General features: G+C 52.6%; 1 long non-coding RNA gene across 1 annotated transcript; it reads left to right on the top strand.

The window, feature by feature from the left end:
* On the top strand, positions 1–4893 carry LOC122183831. The gene is made up of 3 exons (XR_006180379.1): positions 1–103; positions 383–427; positions 4789–4893. It is a non-coding gene; the product is annotated as an uncharacterized LOC122183831 (long non-coding RNA).
* The last annotated feature ends 8056 nt before the right edge of the window (positions 4894–12949 follow it).

Raw genomic sequence — 12949 nt, 5'->3', positions numbered from 1 at the left:
CAGCAGTCACAAGTGCTGCTTTGCCTGTGAGGAAGTGAAGGGTTTTCTGTTTATTGCATCACCCTGTGCTTGGTGGCCGTGACCTGGTCCTGGCTATGCCCAGGTGTGTGGCAGGGTGGGGTGCTACCATAATGCCTGTCTGCACCAGTATTTCAGAGCCGGCTCATTGTGAGAAGCATCAGTAATTTGGATTTAGGGGGCCAGAAACCTCTGGGGCACTTGAGGGGTGGGAGGGAAGATCTGGGGCAGGGTGGCAGTGCTGGGAGGGGAGATAAGAACTTCTTGCCTTCCCAAGGTGAGGAAGGGAGATCTGAGACTTCCATTGCTGGGCCATGCTAATTCTCAAGTACTTACAGCTTATCAGTCCATCTTCCTTTTTTAGGGGGATGCTAAAGACCTGCAGTAGCAATAGGACCCCTAGTTGCTGGTAAGTTGCTCGACCTCTGACCCATTTCATTTTGGGAAAATCTGCTAGGTATTTTGTTGAAGGGTTTGTAACCCCACCTTGTGTGTCTGTGCTCTCTGACTGTGCCCACAACATCTTCCCTTTGCAGTTGAAGGCTTACTGTATCAGCAAGGCAGCTTTCCTTTTGGGTATCCTCCCCCCCCCCTCATCTTTCTGTGCCAGGAGCTAGTGCAGTGTTGGAACAGGTCACCAAAGAGGTGTTTGTGGGGGTCCACATGCTTAAGGATCTCCACAACTCGAGTGGCTTGTTCCAGTGTTTGTGGTAGCCCTGCAGAGAGCAGAAGGTTGGACCAAAGCCCTCCAGAAGCCCTTTCCACCCTGTGCTTTCATTGCTGTCTGGAACAGGACTGTGATTTAGTGGTGCTCTTGGTATCATGCTGCAGGACAGCACAGTTTTGAGGATTAAGGGGTTCCTAGGAGTGGTAGCCCTGTATTGTCTTCAGTTGTTACTTCCCTGTACCAGACCTCTCATCCTCTGCATCCTTCTGCAACCGCCTCTCATCCTCAGCCTGACCCTGCCCTCACTGTGCTTTAAGGTGCTCTTGGGGCCAAGGCCACCCCCCGTGTGACTCAGGTCATTGACTTCAGCAACACGTGCTCTTTGCTGTACATAGCACTGTTAACTCTGTCATCTGCTTGTCTTACCAGGAAAGATTTTTCTAGCCACTTAGTTACTGGTTGAAGAACTAAATTATGCAATATCAGGAACTGATCCCTTGGAGCAGCTCATAACAACCAAATAGCATCTTTAATTCTTTCCTGTGCTTCAAATTTAGTGCAAGAATCTGTTTACATGCAATGTTTTTCCTCAGAATGTTAGGTGGCATTAAAAACCTGGAGGAAAATGGGTTATAAGGTATCAGACCAACTTGTCAGGCAGGTCTGCAGACCTTCAAAAAAACAAACCCAGGAACGATAGCTGGTTCACACATCTCTCTGCATGGCAGAGTGTGATGTGTTGAGACACCATTTTGTAGATTTAGACTTGTCTGTTTGGCTGCAGGGAGAAATTGGTGGCACCTGGATAATCTTGCCCTGTCTCATGGGGCTGAATGAGGGTCACAGCCCCTGTGGCGTAGGGCCTCTGGGAATTGGGCCCTGAATGAGAAAGCCTCCTGCAGTACAGTTTGTCCCCTCTGTGTCAGCTCCAGTGCTCCATGGAATAAACTGCACGAGCACGGCCCCGATGTCGATGTAACATGATGAATTATGTAATCTGTGTCACAATTACGCATTTATGAAAGAGAAGTAGGGCAGGGAGCTGCTGGAGAAAGCAAGGGCTCCTGGGTCAGCAGCCCCATGGCCCTGCTGATGGCTGAGTTGCGATTGCTGCAGGCTGCCTCTGTGTGTGTCCTAAATGCCAGAGTTGCCTGCAGAACCTGTGAGTGCCTTTAAGGCTTATGTTTTCCTTAGAGGTGGTGGAAGAAGCTCGCAGAGAGCTGGCAGGTGATTGCTGTGGGCAGCATCAGCCACTGGATGGTGTGTGGGTCAGGTCAGACTTTCTGCATCCTCCAGCTGCGAACACTTGTATCCCATCACTCTCACTGTGCCAGGAGAAGAGTAAAGATTCATGATTTCTGCAGACTGTCAGCAGTGTGCAAAAGAGGTGTAGTGGCTGAACCAAATTGACTGGTTTGGGCAATTCAGAGCCTGCAGGAAGAGCCAGGGAGGGCTGTGCTTCATCTCTGCTGCTCCTCCAAGCAGAAATGGAAAAAAACAGGAGGAGGAGGGAGAGGAGGTGGAGAGTGAGAGGAGAGAGGGTGAGAGATCTGGTGCAGCATGAGCAGTGCTGTTGGAGCAAGCTTAAGCTTTTGGAGCGAAACAGTGCTTGGGAGTGGTGCAGATCTGGAAGTGGCTTTTGAATCTTTCTGTTATATTGTACAGTAAATGGTTGGGATACCTTTTTGTTCCCTCTAGTAGTGAGGAAGGAGCTGGCTGGCTGGCTAAGGCTGTGCTGCTGCAGGGGTTGCTGCAGTAGCAGTGCCATGGTCCCCACAGGCAGCAGCATCCCACCCTCTGCTCCAGGACGGGTGCCTGGGGCAAACGCTGTGGGAAGCGCATTGCACAGAGCTGAGATACCCAAGATAGAAACCAGTGCCTGTGCTGGGAGAAACTGGGGAGCTGGTGTTCTTTCCTAGCAGCACTGGGTTGTGCATGCAGTCCTGAGGCCAGAGACGCAGGGCTGTCCACAGTGTGTTGCACACATCGTGTACCTGCCACAGCCCTCTGCACAGCTGGGGGGAGGAAGTCCTGCCCAAGCTCACTGGACACTCAGGGAATTGCCCAGAGCCCAGCAGACAGAACGTTTCCACCTCACAGAGGTGCACTGGGCTGCTACACATGAGTGCTGTGCACATGAGTGCTTGTGATGTCTGTGGTGAGAGGTCGCTGTGGCTGTGTTGGATCAAGTCCTGAGAGCTTTTCTTCAGGGTGGAAGAGCCTGAGCGATGTTATTCCTTTTCTAACTCCTCCAAAGGCCATCAAAGTCGTCCAGGTAAGGCAAGGAAGTCAGGACATGGCAGCTGTAATGTAAAACTGTAGGAAGAGGAGACAGCTGCTTTAAAAAGCAACCTTTGCAAGGTCGTCTCTGAGCAACACAAAGCAGCAGCACAGAGCTTGAGCACTTTTCTGCAATTCAGCTTCAAAAGGCTGCATCTTGCCCTTTCTTTATGGGAAAGAACACATGTGATGACAGGTCCCTGGAGCTTTTATTTTGAAGCCAAATGCTTAGAGTGCATGAAGACAGCAAAAGCCTTTTCCTTCAGGCGATACAAATCAAATAAATGGAGACACTGCACTGCAGTTCTGTGCAACAGTCAACACAAAATGCACTTGTCTGAGCATCCAAAATGCAGCCCTGATGGGAGGTGCTGGGTGCTGCCAGCGGTCCTCCTGCCCCACGTTTCCTACCAGGTTGGGGCTGGGGTGTCTGTCCATAACTTGACTTTGCCACGCTGAACAAATGTTCCTGAGTGTAAATTGAATTGTAAGCTATACTAAAGGCAAAAAAAAAAAAAAAAAAAAAAAAAAAAAAAAGAAAAAAAGCAAGTGGATTTTGTAGCAGCTTCAGAGCTCTTATCCTCTCATTAATAGGGTTTTACAGCTGTCACATAAGTGATCTATTTCCCTGGAAATAGAATATTTTCTGTGATTATAACAGTTTAAATGTTCAGGCTATATAACGGGAGACTTGCTTCTAGCTAAAGCTATCCTTCCCTTTGCTGGTGTGGTTTGTACATGGGCCACCTGCTACAGACAGCGGTGGGCCACTTGAGGCCACCATGGTCTTGGGGACTGGAGCTCTGCTGGTGGCACTCAGCTATCCTGTCCCCATGCAGCTGCTGGCTCATGGTGCTCCATCCCCAGCCCTCTGGCCAGGGGCTGATGCTTTGTTTACCTACATCACAGCACAGGGGAGAAACTTTTATTTAAAGCCCCTGGAAATGAGAGGGAGATGAAGCAAAGCTTGATGGTGTTGGCATAACACCAGCAAAAAAGAGAAAAAAAAAAAGGGGAGAAAATAGCATTTAATCCCACAGCGATGAATCTGCTATGTCTCCCTCATCTGATTTACAGGGCTAGTGTGATGCAGGCTGTGAAATAACCAGCAGCTCTTCTTGTCCCTCTGCCCAGCTCCTGCCAGTGGCTGTGAATCACTCCCATTTCTCTGGTTCTGCTGGAGGTGTGGGTCCCTGTCTGCCCTGCTGCAGGACGTGACAGTGTCACCCTGCCTGGTTCTGACTCATGGTACAAAGCAAGGAATGTTGCAGCCCAGGACAGCCGTGTGGCCTCTGGCTATGCCCAGCAAAGCCCATCCTGGTGCAGTAGGTCTTGGAGCAGCTGGCTGCCTCGGCACGTCTCCTTCATGCTGCTTGGACTGGGGCCAGGCAAGCTCTTATCTTCCTCCCCAGTGCAGGCAGTGCAGGCAGGCTCATGTTTGCTGCTGTCTGAGGAGCTGCTCTCCATTTCAAAAGAATTCAAGCTGGCTTTGTTTCCCAGCCTCAATTCATCATCTTTCCCAATTCTTGTTTCTAGCAGCCATCTCTGTGTGGCCATTCAGTCTCAACCTGGCCTGGCTGCAGCCCAGCTCCGTGGTACCATCCCTTGGTACTTTGGTCCTTGGTACTTTGAGTACTTGCTGCTGTGTCCCTGTGCTGCTCACGTGGGCCCAGAGGCCAGGTGTCATGCAGAAGGGTCCCACATTGGTGGTGAAGAGTTAAGTGGTGGCTGGCATCCTGTCCTGCTATCATTTGTCAGCCTGGACACATGGAGTCGGTGGAGAAAAACAGGCAGGGTAATTTCCTGGTTTAAATGAATTTCAGAGACCACCGCAGGAAGGAACTTGGGAGGTGTCCAAAGGGTAACCAGACCATGGAAAATCACCAGGCAGGGGAACGGGGACCTGAATTTTCCTGTGCTGTTGCAGAGGTGCTGTTGCAGAGGTGCTGCTGCCATTGCGCTTCCCAGTTACGTATCCAGCATACAGAGTTTAGAATGCTTGCAAAGTCAGGCTGCTGAAGGATCAGCCAGCTGTGGTCACATGGATCTGAGCCTCCACAGCCTGCAGGGAGCTGTCAGCAAGGGCATGTGCATGGCTGTATCTGAGGTCTTATGGGTGCTTACGGCCAGCACTGAGTGAATTTATCATCCTGTTCACGATGCAGGAGTTAATAGAATAAAAGCCTTGTAGACAGTATGGAGCTTATTATTTCAAGCTATCATCAACCTTAATTTAAAATCCTCATTTCAGAAATGCCTGAGTGAAAACTTGTGCTGCGTTAAAAGCTGAGTAAGCCTGGCTTTTCATAAATTCTCTCGCTACTTTCCTCTCTCTCGTGATATAATTGTATGGTTATTATCTAAATAGCTTCGTAATCAATTGCTTTTTTTAGAGTTTGAAATTTGTGGAAAATGTAGCATGATGGTAAAGGACTCAATTTGCTGTCCAGGATTGGGTTTTTGTGCGTAAAGAAGCTGTAAAGCACACGTGGGAACCCTTCAGCACAAGGGCTGTTCACAGATGGGGTTTGTAGGCTCTCACACCAGGTCCATATGCATGAGCTTGCTTTTCATGTTGGCCCTGCACTGCAGTCTCCCTGGTTCTTCCATTTCCATACAGAGGAGCCCTCCTTTCACATGGAAGTGCTCTGTCTGTTCACACATGTTCCCCTGTGGCTGGGTTCTTGGGGAGTTTCTCAGAGGCCTGGACCTTCAGCTGGAGGAGGCGGCTGTCTCCTGGTCACCTGGAGCCTGAGGTGGCTGCCTGGATGCTGGGAGTTCTGTGCTGACCCACACTGAAGTGCCCGGCCACCTTCGCCCTCTACAGTTGTGTGCAGAGATAAAACCCATGGAAGCCTCAGCAGTGGGCTCCTGTGGCTGTCACAGGGCAGATTCGTGATCCCACCAAGTGTAGGAATGCAGGAGCTTGGGAAGGAGCCAGGCAGCACGGTTTTCCTCATGGCACCTCAGAGGAAAGCAGGGCAGATGCTTGCAATAACTTGCAGTATTGAGCTTAAGGTCAGCTTCGGCATCTTGAAAGCGAGTGAAGTAATTTGTGGTATCCAGCATCTGCAAATGGAGTTCTGTGCAACTGGGAGGGACAAGTCATTAATGGCACTGAGAAACCGCTTGGGGAAAATCTGCACAGATTGATCTGCTCTTGTAGACAAGATAGATTCTGCTGTCCCTTAGCAAGAGGTTCATCTGTGACAGGCTCCTGCTTAGTGTGTATTAAAGATCCCACTGAAACCTCCCAATTCATTTACGAAAACACACCTGGGGCACCAGCTCTGCTCTGTGCAATTTCTCTCAGGCTTCTCAGTGGGCACAGCTTGGAATTAAGCATGCAACTGCGCACAAAAGCCACTTGTTTTATTGCTGTGTTGGTGAGATGACACAGAAGCGTGGCTGAGGTGTGGAGGGCAAATCCACTGTCTAGACAGAAAATCAACCTGGTGCTGGGGGGACGTGGTGGGGAGAGGTGTGCGGTGCAGCTGCTTTGCAGGGCTGTCCCTCTGGCCTGTCTGTGGGGCTCAGTGCAGGTTAAACCTTTACCTGCCGTAAGCTCTTAAGATCTCTTTGGTGGCCTCAAGGAGTCGTCTGCTGAGCAGCTCAGGGTGCTGTGAGAGCCTCACGCTCCCTGGGGAGCCCCGAGGTGCCGGATTGCTGTGGGGGATTTGTGCTGCGCAGTGTGGCTCAGCTCCTGCCTGTCCCAGTGGGACGCCCCAACATCTTGTGAGCGCCAGAGTGCCCTGCAGTGCCACGCACTGAGCTCCCATGCACCATGCACTCTGCTCCTCAGCACGGCCACGCTGCGTACCAGACTGTGCCAAGGCTGCCTTGGCTCTCACAGCACATCTCTGCCCTGTGGCGCTAATTAAACACTCTGGGAAGAAGCCCTCCCTGTAATTAGAGGCAGCCACCTGCACTGGGTGCAGAGATGTGAGCTGTGGCAGGAGCTGGCTCTGGAGCAGCTCTCCTTGGCTCCCGAGTGCCGCTTTGGATGGTGAAGGCGTCGGTGGGCCTGGCTCCATCTTTAGCCCTGAAGCTACGTGTTATTAGCATTTCTTTTAACAGTAGGGCTGTGTTTTAAAGGAAATCTAATTTTACATCGTCTGAGCATCTTCGAAAAAAGCAGAAGGGCCCTGGACGACAGCAATGCGCTGGCTGCTAGCAGGGCTATTTTGGTGCCCTAGGGCAGCAGAGCCAACAGCTGAGTGGTTATTTTGGTGCAGAGGGGCTGCATGGCAGGGATGGAGCCGATGGTCCACGAGCCCACAGCCAGCAGGGGACAGCTGCCCATGGGTCACTCCCTTTTTTCTTACCCAGGTGAAGTGGGCTGCTCTGGGTCACAGCCCTCAGCACATGGCCCCTTGCCTGGTTGGCAGTTGCAGGAACACTATGGAGCTGCTCCCACCGGCCCAGGTTGCCTGGCTGCCTGGCAGGAACAGAAGGCTTCTGGCAATAGTACAGAGGAGAAATCCCATCCGTGTGCTGGAAGTCAAAAACATTAATTAAACCACAGTATCACTGATTGTTATCTCAGGGGAGAGGCAGAGGGTGAGAAAAAGCTTGGGGGAAGGAAACCTGGAGGAGGATCTGCTTGGAGCCTTCCTTCCCTTTGGAAATATGGCAGGTTATGTCCTGGCCCTCGCCCCGTGAGACACGGCCAAGCCCTGCACTGTGCCTGCTGAGCAGAGGCAGCGCTGGCACAGCAAAACTGGGGTATGTGGAGCCGTGGCTGGGCTGCCTCCACCGCCCTCGTAATGAGGTGATATTGCTGGATAAATAAATCTGAAAGTTGACTTATGATGGATTTAGCAACCCTAAGGCATTCCACAGCTGGGAATGCACAGAGCAGGGCCATCCAGAGGAGCACAGATGCCGAATGAAGCTGATGCCCGGCTGCCCCACATCCCCACAGCCCTCCTGCCACCTGTGTGGAGCCGTGTTACACAACCCACCTGCAGCACACTGCACAATAGGCACTATTTTTACAGCCTTTCTGCTTGTCGCGGGCAGCACACAACTCTGCAGGGTGGAGGCTCTCCTTGTGCTGTTATGTAGGACAGTTCAGTCGCTTGTCCCTGTGCCCTGCTTCTGCCTGTCCTCACACCCAGATGTGCAGGACAGGGATGTGGGCTCTGTGCTTGCAGGGAACAACCATGTCGGCACCCACCTGCAGAGACCAGCCTGGAGGTGAGCTGCGTTGCCAGGGATGGTGTTTTGCCCCTCCTCAGGCTCATCCCAGAGCAGTGGAGAGCACTGCACTGTGCCCACCTGGTGAAGAAGTGGGGAGCCCCTCACCTGGCCCCCTGTGCTGGGGCACCGCTGCTACTGACCCAGAGCAGAAATTTCTCATAGGCATGCTGTGGACCGAGTAATTTTCTGCACAATTACTCCAGTTTATTTGGGGTGATAAACTGGAATGAAAAATGAAGATGAGGCATGAGAGCACCCATCTTCCTTCTGAATTTATTTCATGACATATAATGGAGCCTGAGCACTACTAAGGGACTAGAAGAAGAGGAGCACTGCAACGTGGGGAACAGGTCAGACTAGGAACGCTCAACTTTTCCACCTGCAGCACTTGTAAATGGAGCCAGCAGAGAGCAACATGCTCTGCAAACACATGGAAATTAGGAAATGGGAGCCCAGGAGCTGTGCATGTCAGCCTGAGCCTGGAGAACAGCCTCAATGAAGCTCATGGGTTTGTTGTTGTCCCTCTCCATATCTCGTGTTCTTCCTATGGGAAGAACCACCTGCCTAATTAAACGGCACTAACGAGATCTGCATCATCAGCCATGCCTGAGCGCACTGAGCTTCAATGGCATGCAGAAAAAGGCAATGTGCTGCTTTCTGGGTCTGCGTGTGTTTAGAGCCTGACAGCTGCATCCCCAGCCCAGTCAGTACAAGGTATAATTAGAGGAGCTGCCTGAATACCACTGCTAGGAAAGTGATGCTAAAATAGCGGCGTGGAAGGAGAGCTGGGCCGTATGTTTCTGGGGTGTGTGCTGCACCAGGTGCTGCGCAATGATACGGTCGAGGCAGCCTCTGCTGAGGGAAATTAGAATCTTTGTGCTCTAGCAGGGTACACGCTGTTCTTCGGATGCAAGCTTGGAGTCTCATTTAAAGCCACCCAATGGAACATTTTCCAATTTTTATTTATCAACAAGCATCTACGCATATTCCTGGTGAATGAAATATTTATCCACAGATACACGCACACAGAATGTGAGAGCACCGATGTATTATTTATCGCCACTTCCCTCCCGCCGCTCATAAATAACTCATCATGCCTGGTTTCAAGTCCAGCCTGTGGCTGGCTACCTACAGCCACCACTGCTTGCCGTGCTGGGCGTCTCAAGGAAAGGGGTGGCAGAGGGTGGCACTGCCCTGGCTGGGGACACTCAAGCACAAATCCCTGCCCATGGCTATGCGGGGCCGTGGATCCCCACCTGCAAACAGGGAGAGGGGACAGAGGTTAAGGGAACGCGTTGGGCCTTGGGTGTGCAGAGCGTGGGGGGCTTCACCACGCTGTAATCTAAATGCAGATGTCAGACAGCAAGAGCTGCTGTGTGAATATCATCCCCTGTGGTATGAGATACGTCATCCGTAATGAAGCTATGGAAGCTACAACTGGGCACGACATGCTGTCTGGGAAAGGAGGCAGCAGATCAAGGGCAACTCACTTAGCTCCCAGCAGTGGGCTGGAGAGGTCCCATCCCACCCCAGCCATTTATGATGCTGCAGTTCAATAAAACAGAGCCCAAGGAGTGGGGGCAGCCATTGGGATGTGTCTGTGGTGCTGCGTGTCTCGGCTGGGAGCTGAGATCCCTTGGCACCCCTTGGCACAGCAGCACAGCATGGCACACACCAGCAGTCCCTTGGAGGCTCACTGGATCTAAAGCTCCTTGTGTGCCCTTTGGCAAGGTTCACATGGCTCAGGTTCCTGGGCCAGCTGCAGGCCTTGGTTCTGAGCAGCACTCTGCATGGAGGTAGCCTGTGGTTAAGTAAGGCGAGAGGCTGAGAGTGGTTCAATTTTGCAACAACAGCTGAGAACAAAGTACAGATTTTACCATTTAAAACTGGGACAAAACTGGGCTCGAAGGTTTTTATGGGTTCATTTTTTTTTAATCCCCACTTTCTTTTTAACATCAATAGCCTTTTATGAGTGGAATGAAACATTGTTGTAGCCATTGCTTCTTGCTCCAGAACTGCTGGGATTTTCTCCTCTTCTTTTTCTATGTCCCAAGTCCATACGTGAGGTCCAAAGGGATTGCACCAAGGCAAGTGATAAACCCTGAGCACAGGCTGTTGCACAGCCAGCCCCATGACCTGTGCTCCCTTCTGTGCCGTGCTGAAGGGTGGCTGTGTGTTAAACAGCTCCGAGTCGTAACTGTTCTTATGGCAACACAGCAAAAATGAGCTCCTAAATGCCACCCTTGCTCCACATATCTCCCCCTGCTGCCACGTTGCCTTGCACCTGCACATCAGTCCCAGCCCCTTCTGGGCAGCACATGGTCTGTAGTGGCTGCAGAACTATTCCCCCTCTTAAGGCTGAATTTTAAATTTCCCCAAAGCCTTCTACTTGCAAACATGCAGACAGTGCAAGCTGCATTGTGCAATTGTGGGTTGCAAGACGAAGAAAACAAGTTCTTCTTTTTAACAATTACTAAATGATTCTGTCGAGCAATTTCCCTGCCTCTGCTTTTAGCAGGTAGTTTTCCTCAGGGAGAGAAAGCACTGCCATGCAGGCTGCTGCTCACCGGGCTTCCATGGGGTCTGTGAGCACCTCCCAGCACCTCTCCTGTCCTGGGGCTCCCACCGGTGCCAGGAGGGGCTGTGGGTTCCCAGCAAGGTCCCCTCTATGTCCTGCAACCAGCAGCAGGCTCTGCTCCAACCCCTCCGCACTTCCTCCGTTTGTTTCGTTGGAGCTATTTGGGGGGAAGCAACGTGTTGTTGTGTCTTCAGCTTGTGGTTATTTGGAGAAGGAGAATGCCATTGTGGGGGAGGACAATGCAAAGATTAAATGCCTCAAATTCTCCATCTCTCACTGTTGTGGCTGTGGGGGGAGCAGCTGGGAAGCGTGCCGGGACGATGCTCATGCTTTGTCCGGGGAACCCATGTGAGCACTTGGGATGTTGTAATGTCATTGCCCCACTGGAGCCAGGTGTCAGGGGACTTCGCCCTTATGGGATAGAGCTAATTGGAGCTGACATCAGGGAGCATTGTGTTGGGTCCTGAAATAGCTTTCTGCACACAGAGGTGCCACGAGGAAGAGCGAGTGACAGCATCCACTGAGCTCATGGAGCTGCCCCAGACCTACACGGACCAGAGCTGGATCCATGTGGGCGCTGGGGGGCACAGGGCAGGGCCATGTTGTGCTACTGAAGCTGAGTCAGGGTGAAGAGGACAGAGGTCCCTCCAGTAGAGTCACACTGTGACCAGCCAAAGGCAGATGGTGTGTTGGGGAAGAGCTTCCCACGGCTCTGTCTGCTCTCTGGGGTCTGTGCACAATGGGAACGCAGCACATCCCCCCTTGCTCATGTTGCCTCCTGGCTATGGTACCTGCCTGGGGGCTGTCCTGGGACCCCAGGTGGGAGCTGGGGCTGCAGAAGAGGAAAGCATCCCTCAGCCCTACATCCCCTCATTGCCAGCTGTCCTCAGGGTCAGAGGGAGAGCAGGCATCTGTGTTCACATCATGCTCTATTTTCTCGTAATTATTAGCAAAGAGATTGAAAATGTAATGATGATAATTAAGCTAAATCTTCCTACAGGAGCTACTGAACTATTCTTATCAACTTTCCATCCTAATTCCCTTAACCATTTGCTGCTCACAGGACCCCTTGCAGCCCTGTGCAGGGAGCTGCCTCCATGCTGGGACCAGCGCACAGAGCTCAGCACGTGTGTCTGCAGCCCAGCTCTGCACAGTGTAGATGCTCGCCGTCCCTGAGCAGCAGCAGCTTTGGCACCACTGCTCCCCCCAGAAGCACTGTCAGCTGCAATCAGTGTCACCGCTCCGCTGGCTCATGCATCCCAGCAGCTCTGCGGGAAGAGCCACAATTCCCAACCCCCTGGGATGGGGGCTTTCCGGAGGTGGACGTGACGTGCAGTGTGTCCCCCTCTGTGCAGAGGTGGCTGCAGGAGGCAGGCTGTCACAGTCCCGCTTTGGAACAGCACGGGAGGAGCAGCACAGTGCTTTGCTGGGGGCAGCTCCCCAGGGCAGAGCTCACATCCTGAGCTGGGGACACGCTGAGACATGGGGATAGACATAAGGAGGCACCAAAATGTGCCACTACTGTGACCGGAGCCCATGGGATGGAGCCGAAGGCAGCAGTGTGAGAGATGCTCACAGCACTCAGCCTCTGCCCCTCGGTTTCCCGGAGCAATGCCACACCAGACCTCACCCAGCTCCTGCCTCGTGGGTCCTGGCCCTGTGAGATTCCCCTGTGCCCAAACCCATGCAGAGGGTGCTGGGCTTTGCCTCGCCAAGGCCGGGACAAGACATCCTGAAGCTTTTCTCCTGTCCTTGGCACAAAGCACAGCCCAGCTCATGGCTGGGGCTGGATCCTGGAGGTGCTGGGCAACTGCAGCACCTGCAGGAGCTCTGCGCTGAAGGCAGGATGGGGCCGTGTCCTTCCTTATGTAACCCTTTTCCTGGTGTTTTCATGTCCGCCTGCTGGGCAGAGCTCCCACCGGCAGAGGGGATGTCATGTTTTTGTGCATGCATAACTCAGATTTCATGCTGGCTTGTAGCAACACTCGCACACCCCGCAGCTCCCTTGCCTTATGGAGCATGACCTGAGCTGCAGCCCCTTTCCTCCTGCTGTGAACCCACTGACAGCAAGCCCCACGTCACCTTGGATTGAACTGCCCTCACATTCCCGTCCCACACATCCCCCCTGCTAGCAGAGTGTGTGTGTGTGGGGGGGGGGGGGGGGGGGGGGGGGCCGCGTGGACCCAGGGGGGAGGGGGGGGGGG

The sequence above is a fragment of the Lagopus leucura genome, unplaced genomic scaffold (genome assembly GCF_019238085.1).
Source record: "Lagopus leucura isolate 7727_CA_CO unplaced genomic scaffold, USGS_WTPT01 Super-Scaffold_100021, whole genome shotgun sequence".
Lineage (NCBI taxonomy): Eukaryota > Metazoa > Chordata > Aves > Galliformes > Phasianidae > Lagopus > Lagopus leucura.
Note: the sequence above shows the minus strand (reverse complement) of the source record. Positions and strands in the feature narration are given on the sequence as shown.